Genomic DNA, 13,112 nt, shown 5'->3' with positions numbered 1-13,112 from the left:
TGCCTGCAAAACTGAGGGGGGGGGGGGGGGGGCAGTGAAAACGAATTGCACCAGATTTATCAAAGGGAAAAGAAAATCACATCAATAGAATTTATTTTCTTTTATAAATATGGTGGTGATTGTGTTGCCCCAGTTTTATAGCTGTGAGACTTTAGTCAATAGACCCCTACATGTTCGCAACCCGGCAGTGTCTGCTATAGTGTAAAACTTATTTCAGTCTTGTAGTTGGCTCAAAGTGCAGGAAGCATGCTGCAGAACCTCAGCAGTCTTCACTGCTTAAAGAGCCTGCAGTGCACTGTTCTCAAGGTCTCTGTCAGCAAAGGGGTTAAACAAGACCTGCTGGTGCTGAGAGGACTGAGTCATCCCCATGAGCTGTCATTTATCAAACAACTGTACACTGAGGCAAATGCAGAGTGTCAGGGAAAACGAAATCTCATTACCAGAATCAGTGTGCGTCAAAGGGTGCCCTGTGATTGATAGTGTACCCTGTTCCCGAAAATGGCAGTAAAATGATGACTGTGAAGAATATGAATTAAAAAGGGTAAGAAATCAACAGAGGGGTGTAGATGTGTGTTCTTTAGGAACGCTAATCTGCAGTGAACTGCAGTGCAGAAATCTAAGGTTAACTGAGCACATGACTTCAAGGTGGTGCCTGTTTGGTTGTGCCTATGGCATTCCATTGTACGACTATAATTAACTGCAGAAGTAATAGTAAAACTACATTTCAGGGATATCTGCTCTGCTAAACAACCAGTATCTGTTCCATGAGTTTTAAGAAAAATATAAAAATCACCACGATTTATAATGCGTGGCATAGAAACATGTTTAATTTCTTAATCTACATCTAATTTCACAGGGGAATGGCAATCTTTTGTACATAGTGGAGTATATATTTTTTGTTATTATTTACTTACCATTTATCTTTACAATAATGAAATCTAAAAACTCCATTATTTTTGCACTACTGATGGAGCATCTTGCACTATCTACATCTTAACTATCACTATTCATTGTTTGAGTAACCAATGATTAATAAAATACAATATAAAGGCTGATTTTACGCTACATGTTCTATAACTATTTAAACTTCATAGTTTGCCTATTAAAGAGATATGACTTGGTTATGGGACCCACCTAGTCCCATCCTCAGTTCACCCTTATTGCTAGATCCAGTGTTCCCTGGTATAATTGAATTATATAAAAAAATTAAATACAAAATGTTGCAGATAATGTTGTGTTATTTATCCCTGAAATGCTGGAGGACTCTGGTCTCTGCAATGCGTTACACACCCCTTTAGCACTGCGAATATAACATGATGAACACAGTTGAATTGACAAGAAGAATTCTTCATCCTGATCATGATGCAAACACAAACCATTCACGTTTATTTCTGTACGCCATTAATTATATGTTATTGCACCTGTATTTAAACTTTATATTTCAGCATTTACATTTTTACTGTAGATCAAGATGTATTCATTAAGAGGTAGTGTAGTGTTTCTTTAAAGGCTAACTAATTTATCACACTAGCAGAAATGCATCATAAAGGCCAGTAAACAGATGAATAAACGAAGAAATATTAATACCGGGGGAATTGTAGAACCATGTAGGAAAGAAAATTATCTTTATGCCCCTGAGTTACTGGTCAGCTTTGGAAATTCTACTGTAATTTTAAAACAAACACATGTGCTTCATGTGACGCTTTTATAAAAGCTTTGCCTTTTTAAGTCATTACAATGCAGTCCCATCATGCATGTGGCTGTAAGGCCAAATAAAAGCTATCAATTACAATATATCTATTGGCAAACATAGGAAAAGGAAACCAACAGCCAGAAATTGTACTGTCTCTAACCTTGCATACAAACATGATTATCTAACCCAGGGGTGCTCTACTCTAGTCCTGAAGACCATCTAACAGGTCAGGCATTAAGGATATTCCATCTTCAACACAGATGACTCAATCAGTGACTCAGTCATCGACTGAGCCACTGATTGAGCCACCTGTGCTGAAGCTGGGATATCCTTAACACCTGACCAGTTGGGTGTCCTGAGGACTCGAGTTGAGCCCCCTGGTCTGACCTACTACTATAAATACATGAAACATTTAGGTACTATACAGATCTTTGCCACAGTAAATTACAATTCTTGCTTTCACATGTCAGATAGTTACTGATATTCCAAATGGAGCAGTTCAAAAGAAATAATTACATTTAGCTGTACCAGTAAGAAAAGGACAATGACAGAAGCTCAGTAGCATTTTAAACTAATGCATATTTTTAAAGAATGCTGCCACAAAGTTGCAAATTGTGCTGGTTTATTTGTATTACTTCTGTAATGTTATATCTTAAATAGCTGCAGCAATAATTTCAAGGGTAATGATAGTGACAAGCTGAAAGTATTAATCTGCTATATACTGTCTCATTGTCCTACAGTTTAAGGATATCAGTGTATGAGGTAAAGTCATTGGGAATTTGCATTTCTTAACGTCAGTGTATCAAAGTACTATGCTTTGGATTGATTTTTCTCTGCCTGAACCAGAAAGCAATGTTGGGAGTGGTTATCTAGGGCAAATAAGGAGTTCATGTACGCATAATAATACTACGTATCAGTTTCTATGTTTTATGCTATTATTATTTAGTCATTTTTATACACTAATCATACTCCCAGCTTTGAGCTGGCTTAACGTGACTAAGAAAATGATGCCAAATGTAAAAAGGTTTAAAAATTATTTTCTCACACAAGGTTAATACTGTTCACAGGGTCTGTCTAATGCATACATCTGAAAATTATAATTAGTTTGATTTCAAACAATAGGACTTTAACATTTTCATTTTTTTATTGGAGCTAACAAGCCTGTTACAGTATATTCATTATTTCAACTTCCCATGCTTGTAGAGACTGATTGCAACTATACATCTTATCTTTAGGGTGCAGGTATTAAGCTTTTACTCTTACCATTATGATTTTTTTGCACATTGACAGAAGGTATTTTTTTTACCATTGCAATTGACGCAGATGTTAATTTCCATGTCTCCCATGGACTGTGGTAATGCCAAAATCCATTTCCAACCCAGAGCCAATTCGGTATATATGGTTTATTGTATACTTACAACCTAATACATGTGAAAGAATAGAAAATGTCCAGCTGTGGGCTTCAGTTATAAATCTTATAACTCATGCTGGAAGAAGACAGGGATAAAGAAAAAGATTGATGCCTTTAGGCAAGGGAGAAGCGAAGCTAGTTATAAGAATCACTGACCTATGTTTGAAAATGTTTCCCGATTTTGATGTAAAAGTAAAATTGAAAAGTGCATTAAATTAAAATATACAACACAAATGCAAAACAATAAAATGTAATATTATTGATAATGAGTGTCATTGTTATAAGTTGTGATACTGCCTTTCGCCTGAAAGACACCTAGGGTCATATTTACTGAGCAGTGCTGTGGCTGCAAAACAAGCCCAAATCATTACCCCTCCACCACAGTGCTTGACAGTTGGTATGAGGTGTTTGTGCTGATATGCTGTATTTGGTTTTCGCCAAACGTGGCGCTGTGCATTATGGCCAAACATCCCCACTTTGGTCTCGTCTGTCCAAAGGACATTGTTCCAGAAGTCTTGTGGTTTGTTCAGATGCAGTTTTGCAAACCTAAGCCGTGATGCCATATTCTCTTTAGAGAGAAGAGGCTTTCTCCTGGCAACCCTTCCAAACAAACCATACTTGTTCAGGCTTTTTCTAATTGTACTGTCATGAACTTTAACATTTAACATGATAACTAAGGACTGTAGAGTCTGAGATGTAACTTTTGTTTTTTTTGCAATTTCTCTAAGCATTGCACGGTCTGACCTTGGGGTGAATTTGCTGGGACGCCCACTCCTGGGAAGATTGGCAACTGTCTTGAATGTTTTCCACTTTTGAATAATCTTTCTCACTGTAGAATGATGGACTTTAAATTGTTTGGAAATGGCCTTATAACCCTTCCCAGATTGATGGGCAGCAACAATTGCTTCTCTAAGATCATTGCTGATGTCTTCCCTCCTTGGCATTGTGTTAACACACACCTGAGTGCCCCAGACCAGCAAACTGCTAAAACTTTGGCTTTTATAGCGGTGGTCACACTTGCTGATGATCAATTAATCAAGGGCATTTGATTAGCAGCACCTGTTTGCTACTTAGCATCTTAATTCTTATGGAAGCAGTAAGGGTGTACTTAGTTTTTCACACATAGCTTCTCCATGTTGGCTTTATGTTTGCTAAATAAATCATGACACGATGTAATATGTCATATGTTGTTGTTCATCTGAGGTTATATTTACCTCATTTTTAGACCTACTGAGGAACAGATAATTGTTATTATGGGCTCTATGCAGTAAGCACCGAAAAAGTGCAATCGCCAAGGGTTGCCGATAGGCCTTATTTTGGCGATTTGCCCTCGCAGTATTCAGTAAGGGCCGAATCCATACCGATCCCTGCCGAATCACTGCGAAAGCAAAACTGCTGATGAGCCTGTGCCGAAACAGTCTGGCTCCCGATAACCTGCCGATAAGTGTTTGCAGCAGAGAGAGACCAGCCGCTCTCTCAGCGCAAACATCGGCAAAATATAAATTATTTATAAACTACTTTGACTCCTGGTGTACATGTGCAGGGGGTCTCCGGAGCTGAACCGCATTGGTTTCAGGTCCGGGGACCCCCTGCTTCCAAGATACAGGCCCCTTTATGAGGTGCCGGTATCCCTCTGCATTTAAATGTCCCGATCACGTGACCGCGGAATATAAAAAAAGCAGAGGGATACGGCAACCCATAAAGGGGCCTGTATCTCGGGGAGCAGGGGGTCCCCGGACCTAAAACCAAAGCGGTTCAGCTCCGGAGACCCTCTGCACATCTACACTATCAGTAAAACACACATATCAATAAACACTTGTTCCTTACCTTTGCGGCTATGTGCTACGGTAACGAAGCAGCATGAATGTATTTTTAATAATAGTGTACTGTGAGCAGGGGTCCCCTGAGATGAACCGTGTTGCTTTGTGGACCAGGGACCCCTGCTTCCCGAGTTACAGGCCCCGGTATGTGTCATCGGGTGGCAGTGTTGCCGCCAACTTTATAGCGTCCCATTCGCGCTGTGTCCGCTATAAATATGGTGGCGACACTGTAACGGATGCCCCAAACTGGGGCCTGTAACTCGGGAAGCAGGGGTTCTCTGAGCCAGAAATCAATGCGGTTCAGCTGAGGGTACCCCCTGCTTCCGCATAATATTATTAAAATACATAAATGCTGCTTCATTACCATAGCGTATAGCCGCTAAGGCAATGAAGGGGTTAAGGCAGAATAGCATGTTTATTGGGGACATTTGCCCCCAATAAACATTGCAATAAACAACATACACTCCCTGTGTATTTAAATTACATAAACAACAATAAATACATTAAATACATATAGCACTCACCCATTTCCAGCTGCCACGATGAAGGCCATCCTCATCTTCATCCTGCCCATGCCCCCTCCGCTGCTGCAAAACAGACACAAAAATGAAAACATCCATGTAATGTCCCCTAACCCCTTAATCACCATAGCGGTAATTAACCCCAGTCATTAAGGGGTTAACCCACCCTCACCCACCACTCGGGAGGCCTACATACCCTCCCACACTAACCCCCCACCCCATGAGGCCTAACCACCCTCACCCACTACCCACAAGGGAGGCCTACCCACATACCGTTGGGGCCAATACCCCCCACCCCCCACCCCCAGTACCCACAATAAAAACAATACACAGCCCCACAATAAGCATCATTCTATTAATTAAATACATTACCCACCCCCTGTGCCCCCCCATAAATACATGATTTATCCTTTTACATACAGGGTTCATACCCCAGCCCCACACGAGTCCCCGGCGGGCTGGCGGGGCACCTGACAGACCTACAGGGTACCAGCAACTTGTTTCACACAGGTTCTGGAGGCCTGCTGGTGGGTCCCGCCAAGCGCCATGACGGCTCTAGTACCATGTGACAGGCTTTCAATGACGTCACATCCGTTCTCCCCCAAGCCTCTGTCACATGGTATACTAGAGCCAATCAGAGTTGGGATGGAGTTCCCACGTTCTGATTGGATACCGTACGATGTGAGGACGGACATGTTTCTTTTAATGACGTCATCTTAAAGGCAATTGAAGCAAAGCCATTCTGATTGGCTGTGCTTTCATTGCCTTTAAGTGACGTCATCATTTTTTTTTTCTCGGCCAAACATATGGTTTTCATGGCCCAATCAGGGCCGTGGGAACCATGATGAAAATGTGACGTCATAGGCCTTTAAAAGCCTATGTCGTCTCATTTTGAAGCAAGGCGCCGAGGAGGAAGGACCTCCTACAGAAGAAGAAGGCCAGGGCGTGGCCGTAGAAGACATGAAGACCCCGGAAGAGAGCCGCAGATAGAAGAAAGAAGAATACAGATGAAGATGGATTACAAATAGAAGACCCGTGGATTGTTTTGGATTTTTATTTTAATGTTTATTATTTTATGGTTTGTTATTTTATGGGTTCCTGTGCCTGGTGGATTGGTTCGAGAGTAAGATGTTCAACGGGAGTCGGTGTGTGGGTCAAGTAATAGTAAGTGAACTAAAGAAATGTATTTTATTTAACTTGTTAATTTTTTAAAAAGCTTTTTTAACATGTGTATTTATTTATTTTTGGTCTATCATTTCTTGCCACTGTACGTATGTATGTATGTATGTATGTATGTCTAGATCGATATATACATACAGGGTAAGAAATGATGTTGTTTTAAAAGCTTGATTTGCTGTGTTTTAAATTAATTTGGCTATGCTGCTATGCATAAATGTGTGTATAATGTATTGTAAAATTAGATAGATGTAATTGTTGCTATTGTATGGAGTACTTTAGGTCAGGGTGAGGCTTGCTTTTGTATATTGTATTCTTGTTGGTACTTATATTTTTTCACAGGATAACTTGTTCTGTTCAACGCTTGAATTAGTTAATTGTTTAATTGTTAGGGATGGAATGTAAATGGTTTAGGGATGTAATTAATGAATGCTAATTGATTTATGTTTACTGGATTGCTTGAAATAGTATACTTGTTTGGATGTATTGGTATTTTATTTTGAATATGTTATTGTTAACATTCATTTGCAGAATGTATATGGTGCATAGATTGTATGCATCATATATACAATGTAAATGCAATGTTTTGATTGTCATTTGTGGCTTTTGATTGGCATTTGAGGATTTTGATTGGAAGATCAGATTGGATTATTAAAGGTAATGGATTTTATTGTAGTGTGTCTGTATGGAGAAGTGGTATTTGTAGTACAGCATGTTTTTGATAACCCTTCTACATTTATTTGTATATTGGTTCATCATGTGTGTGTGTATATATACATATAGTTAAGTTATGGTGAGTAAAAAAAGTGACAAAAACCCTCCACAGGAAAGCAAATATGCAAATACAACTGTATGCTCGTCTGCATGTCTTAGGCAGGTCTGCAACCCTGCCTTTCCCCATTATCACCCAGCATACAGCACTTCCACTGCAGCAAGGGATTCTGGGAAATGACATGCAAATGAGCTCACAGTGTCACTTTTTGCCTCTAAAACCATTTTTAACATGGTTCCCTATAGGCTTAAGCTTGCTGCATTTTCACAGCTTTGAGCACAGCCAGGGTTAAGGTGCATACCCAGAAAACCACCCACAGACAGCTGTTTCGACCTTAATGGGTCTCATCAGTGTGGGGTTGATTTTAACTGGGTATGCAAAGAGGCTATGGGATAGGCTATACCATAATACTGAGTTAAGTTATGGTGAGTAAAAAAAGTGACAAAACCCTCCACAGGAAAGCAAATATGCAAATACAACTGTATGCTCATCTGCATGTCTTAGGCAGGTCTGCAACCCTGCCTTTCCCCATTATCACCCAGCATACAGCACTTCCACTGCAGCAAGGGATTCTGGGAAATGACATGCAAATGAGCTCACAGTGTCACTTTTTGCCTCTAAAACCATTTTTAACATGGTTCCCTATATATATATATATATTTCTCTCTCTGTATATGTATATATATATATATATATAGTTGCATGATGAAGCCACTGTACAAATGAATGGGTGAAGGGTGGGTATCGGGCCAGTGTGGCTTAACCCCTTAATTACCTTTGCGGTTATTATCCGATAAGGTGTTTAAGGGGTTAATTGATATCTGAATGTAATTGCAATGTATTGGCTTTGTATTGGCTATGTATTTTGTGGGCAACGAAAGACAAGGATGTTGCTGGCGACGGGGGCTTCTTATTGATGAGATCAGTAGTACTTTATTTATTTTAATATGCTAGTTAATGTGTTTAATAATGGGCAAATAATCTATTATCCCTATCTGGATAATAGTTATTTTGCACATTTTTGTACTGTAGGTGCTGGGGGGTGGGGGGAATGAATGTATTGAATGTATAGGCCAGGTTTATTTTTTTTACATTCAGGGTTGGTTTCTTGGTTCTGCGTGAGACCTCTGGAGACCACCTGCGGTCTCCTCGGGTATCTCACGGGTATCGGGCTGGTGGTTCCACGGGTGACACCTGCGGGGATGAAGCGGTGGTCCCACATCCGTGGGGGCACCGCGGACCCATAGGTGTGGGGATGAAGCGGTGGTCCCACATCCGTGGGGGCACCGCGGACCGATAGTGAGCACGCGTGAGTTCCCCAGACCCCCGTGGGAACCACCCGAGGCCCCGCAGACACCTGTGGGTCTGACCCGGGGCTCCCAGACATCCGCTGGCCAACCGTAGGGACCCAATTGTGGCCCACGGTGACCCAAGGAGACCACCTGGGGACCATGGTGCTTGGTGGGACCCATCAACAGGCCTCCAGAACCTGTGTGAAACAAGTTGCTGGTACCCTGTAGGTCTGTCAGGTGCCCCGCTAGCCCGCCGGGGACTCGCGTGGGGCTGGGGTATGAACCCTGTATGTAAAAGAATAAATCATGTATTTATGGGGGGCACAGGGGGTGGGTAATGTATTTAATAAATAGAATAATGTTTAGTGTTGGGCTGTGTATTGTTTTTATTGTGGGTACTGGGGGTGGGGGGAGGGGGTATTGGCCCCAACAGTGTGTGGGTAGGCCTCCCTTGTGGGTAGTGGGTGAGGGTGGTTAGGCCTCACGGGGTGGGGGGTTAGTGTGGGAGGGTATGTAGGCCTCCCGAGTGGTGGGTGAGGGTGGGTTAACCCCTTAATGACTGTAGCAGTAAATAACCGCTATGGTGATTAAGGGGTTAGGGGACATTACATTGGATGTTTCCATTCTTGTGTCTGTTTTGCTGCAGCGGATGGGGCATGGGCAGGATGAAGATGAGGATGGCCTTCATCGTGGCAGCCGGTCATGGATGAGTACTATATGTATTTAATGTATTGATTGGTGTTTATGTATTTAAAATGGGCACATTCACTATTATCCATTTGTAGATAATAGTAATTGTGGCCATTACTATACTGTATGTGTTAAGGGGGGGTGGGGGTTATTTCTTTATAAGTATGTATGTGTTTTGACATTAATTTGGGGGGGGCACATAATTGGTAACACCGAGGGCCCCCGCCGGCCTATAGTATCATTGATGTGCATATATGTGTATGTTAGGGGTTGTTGGGGTTATATATATATATATATATACATACACAGTGCTTGACAAATCACCAAAAAATCTACTCGCCGAACCAAAAAATCTACTCGCCACCTAGTCCCGCCCCAACCCCGCCTCTAGTCCCGCCCCAACCCCGCCTCTAATCCCGCCCCCAGCCCGCATTTTTAAAAAACCATAAATTAAATAAATTGAATAAATTCCGTTTTTAACATTAGTTTATTTATTGTATTACATTATACTCCCGCCTTAAACCTTTTTCACTGACTGCCCCACACCTCTGGAATGCCCTTCCCCTCAGTACCCGACTAGTACCCTCTCTATCCACCTTTAAGACCCACCTTAAGACACACTTGCTTAAAGAAGCATACGAATAGCACTGTGAACATTCTGAATACATGATACATAAAGCCTGGCCCCCTGCAGACGCACTTACCAGAACTCCCTCCTACTGTCTCTGTACGTTCTCCCTACCTACCAATTAGATTGTAAGCTCCTCGGGGCAGGGACTCCTCTTCCTTAATGGTATGTTTGTCTAAAGCACTTATTCCCATGATCTGTTATTTATATTATCTGTTATTTATTCGATTACCACATGTATTACTACTGTGAAGCGCTATGTACATTAATGGCGCTATATAAATAAAGACATACAATACAATACAATACAATACAATACAATCCTTTGTTGTGTGTGTGTGTGTGTGTATAAATGCGCGCCGGGACCACGGGATTCACCGCCATTTTTTTTGAACATTTTTTTTTAATGTAATTAACAGGCGTCCGGCTGGGCCCCCCCTGACTCACGGGAGGAGATCAGGGGGAGGAGATCAGGAGGGGGAGGAGATCAGGGGAAGGGGCTCTTCCCCGCGTTAACCCAATCAGGGAGGGGGATTATTTATTTATTTTAAAAAAAAATTGGCACGAGCAGAGGAATTCATAGAGCTGCAGCACGGCTCGCCAGCGGCCTGAATCCACTCGCCACGGGCGAGTGGTTATCATTATTTGTCGAGCACTGTATATATATATATATATATATATATATATATATATATATATATATATATATATATATATATATATATATATATATATATATATAGATATATATATAGATATAGATATATGTATCTATCTATATTTATTTATATTCATTTATTTATTTATTGATGTAGATATATTTATTTATTTATTTAGTGTGGGGCTGGTGTGTGTGATTATTTTTTATTGTGGGTAGCGGGTGTGGGTGAAGGGGGTATTAGCCACAACGGTAGTTTTTTAGGGCTTGCGGGTGGGTAGCGGGAGGGCTTAACCCCTTCATGACCGTAGCGGTATTAACTGCTACGGTCGTGAAGGGTTAAGTGCACCCGCAACCCCCTCGCAAGCCCTAAACAAACAACAAGGGCCAAATACCCCCTTTACCCACCCCCGCTACACACAATAAAGCTGGCACGGTGGGTTAACCCCTTCATTGCCTTAGCGGTTAGCCGCTAAGTTAATGAAGTGGGCTTTACATGCATTTTTCCTGCCTCGAATGCATGCCGGGCGGGGGGGGGTCCGGTGCTGGTATCTGCTCCGGAGACCCCGGCATCAATCACAGACAGGAAAAAGGGCTGATTTTTTCTAAGTGTCGCCCTTGCCGATGCTTCTCCTCCACCAACTTGCCAACTTTAGTTGGCGGGACGAATTGCCGAAAAACTCTCCATTCTGGAGTGCCGATCAGCAGCGAAAAGCTGATCGGGGCTACTTGAATTCAGCCGAGTTCAAAAAGTGCCGATAAGTGGCTTATCGGCACCTGGCTGCCGATAAGTTTTCCCACTTATCGGCGCTTACTGAATCGGGAGGGCAAATTTGGTGAAAAAATGGCGATAAACGGCTTATCGGCGCTTACTGCATGAGGCCCTATGTCCTGATACGTAAAACCATAGAATTCAAAGAGGGTGCACTTTCTTTTTCACACAACTGTACATACATACAAATAAGATAATAATTACTATTTGGAATATTTAAACCTAGAGCTCCCACTAGTGATACATATAATTTCAAGTGCTGTACTGTATGCATAATGATGAACTTTCTTATGGCTTTATTGATATAGTATATAACTGATAATATCAAACAATGGTGGGCTTGCCAGTTTAAAGCTGTAAATCAAGAGAATACACAGAGTCTGGAGCTCCCTCCAAGGTTCCACTACCTGACCCAGCCTAGTAGACACAGCCACGGATGCATTAATCAGATGCCAGCCAATCAGTACTGTAGGATGCCCTTCAAGTCAATTTATTCAACCAGTTTGGAACCCCTTGTCACCTCCTTCCCTATATTATAGGTTGAACCATTTACTTGACCTTGATACAATTCTATATTTGGTTGCCTTGCAAAACTGCACCAAACTTAGCCAAAAAGATGCTGCGACAAAGAAATGAGTACAAACAACAATACATAAAGAATTCTCCCTTTATTCCTTCATCCAAATATTATTCTATATTCAGTCATTCAACTTTACATATTGTTTTTTTTTTTTAAATGACTAAACTAAACCCATGCACATGAGAGGCCAGGGCATGGAGAGAGGCCAGAGCATGGAGGAAGAGATGCTGATGGAGAAAAAAATAAGTTATTACTGTTGGGAGCTTTCCTTTTCTGCAACCCTACTGAAGCAGTTCTCCTGTTGAAGGCCCCACCCCACCAACACCCCATCTTGTTCACCATTGTATCCTAACCCATACCCCTAACCAAGCAGAGGCTAGACCTGCTATGCAAGCCACTTCCATAATTTCTGCAGGGTCTTCTTTAAGGTCTTCTTTAAGGTATTTAATTTGTGCCTTTAAAGTCTTACCCTGCAGTAATTTGGGGAAAAAACTAGCATAAGTCTTCTGAAGAATTGATGGGGGACTGATGACTATTGGAAGGAGAAGTGCTTTACTTAAAATGAAGTAGAAAAATAAAATGATATATTAAATCATGCCAAATGCATTTCAAGTGCCATATGGTGAAATGTACTTAAAGTCATAATGTCATAGTCTTCCCTCCCCCCGTACCCGCTATCAGAAGCATTAGCCACATCTACATGCTTTGGAAAAATGACTACAATAAAGTGCATTTTGGACCTCTGTATTTGTTACCTTCTTTTTATCTATTGTACAGCATATTTGTATCCAAGCACTTGTGGTGTATTAGAGAGAAGGGGTTAAAGCATTCACCCTTTGACAGAAAATCTGTCACTTGAATTTGTTAGTCACATGACTTATGCTCGTTCCATTTTCAAATCACGGCTGAAAACTCATCCCCTTCTCTTGTCTTAATTTTTCTTTCAATTACCATGATTGAACTCTGAAGCACATGCTTTCAGACCCCTCATCTACAGTTTATCCATGCTATCCTACTGTACCTCTTCCTGACATTTGTTGTATTATGTTACTATATCAATCCACTACCAAACATTATTAAAGGACATCAATATACAAAA

General features: G+C 41.4%; 1 protein-coding gene across 1 annotated transcript in view; it reads left to right on the top strand.

Moving 5' to 3' along the window:
• SV2C (synaptic vesicle glycoprotein 2C) overlaps positions 1 to 13,112 on the top strand; it is a 298,491-nt gene that overhangs the window by 910 nt on the left and 284,469 nt on the right. The gene's annotated exons all lie outside the window — the stretch shown is intronic.

The sequence above is a fragment of the Ascaphus truei genome, chromosome 1, assembly GCF_040206685.1.
Source record: "Ascaphus truei isolate aAscTru1 chromosome 1, aAscTru1.hap1, whole genome shotgun sequence".
Taxonomy (NCBI): Eukaryota; Metazoa; Chordata; class Amphibia; order Anura; family Ascaphidae; genus Ascaphus; species Ascaphus truei.
This window is presented reverse-complemented; position numbering and strand designations above follow the sequence as displayed.